The sequence below is a fragment of the Mesitornis unicolor genome, unplaced genomic scaffold (genome assembly GCF_000695765.1).
Source record: "Mesitornis unicolor isolate BGI_N332 unplaced genomic scaffold, ASM69576v1 scaffold30452, whole genome shotgun sequence".
In the NCBI taxonomy this organism is placed as follows: Eukaryota; Metazoa; Chordata; class Aves; order Mesitornithiformes; family Mesitornithidae; genus Mesitornis; species Mesitornis unicolor.
The window spans coordinates 9864-13174 of record NW_010169091.1 but is presented as its reverse complement, the minus strand read 5'-3'; positions in this window follow the sequence as shown (position 1 = coordinate 13174).

Below are 3311 nucleotides of genomic sequence, written 5' to 3'. Positions count from 1 at the left end.
CCTTCACTCAGCCCTAGCGAGGCCGAATCTGGAGAACTGCTTCCAGTGCTGGGCTTCCCAGTACAAGACAGGGACACACTGAAGCGAGGTCAATTGTAAGTCATAAAGATGACTGAGGGACTGGAGTGGCTGTCACACAGGGAGAGGCTGAGACACCTGGGACTGTGCACCCCAGAGAAGAGAAAGCTCCGATGGGATTTGATCTATGTGTACAAATACCTGATGTGAACGTGTAAAGAAGACAGAGCCAGGTTCTTCTCCGCAGTGACAGGACAAGAGGTGAGGAGCACAAACCAAAGCACTCCATCGGAACACAAGACGAGACTTGATTACTGTGCAGGTGCCCAAATACTGGAGCAGGTTACCCAGATATGTTGTGGAGTGTCCATCCTTGGAGATGTTCAAAATTTGTCAGGACACAGCTCTGGACAGCCTGTTTCAGGTGACCCTGCTTGGAGCAGGAGGTTGAATTGGATTGTCCTGGATGGTCCCATCCAATCTCACCTGCTCTGTGTTCCTGTGAGATGATTCTCTGCCTGACGCAGATCAACCAAGACCCAAGATGAACAATTTCAGCTTTTCCTATTTAATTTTTAGTGCTCCTTTAATTAGATAAATAGAAAAGGATCATTCTGTTTTTTTCAGTGAAAAATCCCATCAAAAAGCTTTGTTTCTCTCATATTAAGCTATTGGTTTAGCTAAATACATTTGAGCAGTGAATTAATTTCAGTGCTCCAAAACTCAACTGGAGTTAAGAACTGACAAAGTGTTTTAAAGACAATATACTGGCCATGTGTCAGGTCTCACAGGAGTGATATCAGAGATACCAGATCACTCACGGAGCAAGATCCCTTCAGTACAGATCACAGCTACGGTGGCCTGGCAAAGGCAGCACTATTCACACTCTTGATTCTTTAACATACAGAGCAGGTAACACGCACACAAACATGAGTAAAGTCCAGTGAGTCCTGACAGTCGTGTGAGAGCTGAACACCTGCCTCTGGGGAAGATATTTTTAAGTTTTCTCAAAGTTCTCAAGCAGCTGCTGACACACAGTGGTAATTCAGAGACGGAAACTTCTGTTCTTAATGATCCAGGCTCAACTGCCTCAAAAACTGTGCTAGAAATTAAACCCATGCTTACACCTCAGCCTGTTGTGAACTCTGCTTTGCTGACTTACGGCCTCAGTACGCTTCCTGTCACCTGGAATTTTTCCAAGGAGAGATGTGGGCTGTGCAGTGAAGCAGGTTGTGCTCCCCACTGCACTCAGAATGGTCTTTTACCACAAGAGGAGAGGAAACAGCCAAATGCTGCTCTCAAGAATGGGACTGCATCTCTGCCCTTTATAGGAAGGATGCTAGGCTACTCGCAGTAAACTTTGCAACAGTGAAAAATTGGGAACTTGCTTTCAATAAATGAATATACAGCTTAGCCCAGAAATAGGGGAATACTGCAAAACATCTAAGCCTTTTTCTTTAAATCTTTTTAAACAAAGCACCTCGGTTTCTTGGCAAACACTCAACTGTTCTCTTTTTACATTTAACAGGAGACCTAAGATGCTTAACTCTAGAGTTCTTCAAGGAAAGTATGAATCACATTGCTTTAATAAATAATAAACTCCCAATTTCCTGGCTTCATGGGGAAAAAAAATCAAATATTCATGTTTCTCTTTTATACATTGATACACTAAGCCATAAGAACTAGCATAAAGACTGTAATGAAAGCAAAAAAAAGGGAAACATTTCAGGAGTTATGGCCAGCATCCCTGCAGATCCCTGTGCTGCTGCTGCCAACATGAGAGAGTGGGACCGCGGCGCACAGCGATCAGTCAGTGCATGTCCAGAAGAGACACAGCTCAGAGATCTCTTCCTACCGGAGCCAGCCCATAATCTAATCAACAGCTGTAAAACCCAAGAGTAAAGTTTAAGAACGACAAACAGAACTCAAAACCCACATATGCTGTGATGCAGTACTGACAGCATTGCTGACATGCACATCAGCACGGTCCCTTTTCTGCCATTGCAAATGTGCAACATTCTCAGATTAGAGATAGAGCAGTATATGCAACAATCCTGCTTTTTACTGCTATTTTCACATCCCTGTTCATAGGATGTCCACGTGTAAAGATAAAAACCTCACATACGCAAAGTTTTAAAAGTTCAAGTATTCAACACACTTCGCACAGACATTCTTATGTCAAGGTTTACAGTACATTCAAATCCAGAAACTGGCATCCTTTCCTCTTAATAAAATCAAATCCCTCACGTATGATAGCAGACACCCTGTTCACCCGCTCTCTTCCTAGGTCTATGCACAGTAATGCCACCAGGGTCTGTGAATTCACTCTTCATCTACCCCGGAGTAAAAGAAAGGAAAAACAGGTCCTCCTTGTGGGAAACTCAACTAATGAGCTCAGGCCTCTTGAAATCAATGGTTATTTCACTCCAAAACTAGACCGTAAACACTGCAAAAACCATCGGAATCTCACTGAGGGGTTGTTATGTTATTCTTCACATAGCTTCTGTTAATTCTCCAATGAACTTAAATATGCCCCGAAATTGAATGAATAAAGAGTTCGAGAGGGAACGTTCATTTTATACAGACTTTCAGAAAACTATTCTTCCATTTTTCTCCACAAATGGAAATACTGCTCATGACCTGAAGGCTTTAAGGATCATAAACAGAACATTTCCTATTCGAATGGAACTGGAATTCCTAATGACAGAGCGGTTTTATACCTCTCCTCTTTCGATATCTATCTTTGAACCACATCTGAAAAGCAACACTATAATCCTTACAAATGTGGAATACCTTCCCTCCATTTAAAAGGAAGGCTGAACAGAAAATGATGCTTTATTTCGAGCACTATTCCTTGGCAGTTTCGGTCTCTCGTATCTCTACTGTAAGCTATACGGTCACTGACAGCAGTTGTGGCAACAACATATTCAGCAGTAAAAAACGTTTAGAAACCATGAATTATGTTAAATGGCTCTTAACACAAAATGAATTTTGTATGATGTGTTTTCTAAAATCCATTACAGCTCAGAACTTAAAAAAGAAAGTAAAAGTTGCTTTTCAAAAAGCCCTATTACACTATACTTACACTGGACTTGGTTCATGTATCTCTGTATTTTGGAAATCATGAAGCTAATTTCCTAGGTTCATAATGATATGCAGCTAAGAGAAGAGAACTTCATTGTAAAACTGCATAGCCTACTATAAACTTCTGGCTAGCAGTGAAAAAAGAATTATTGAGAAGCAATTCTGCATTTTAAGTGCACTAAAATATTCACTTCAAATTTATTAAAACC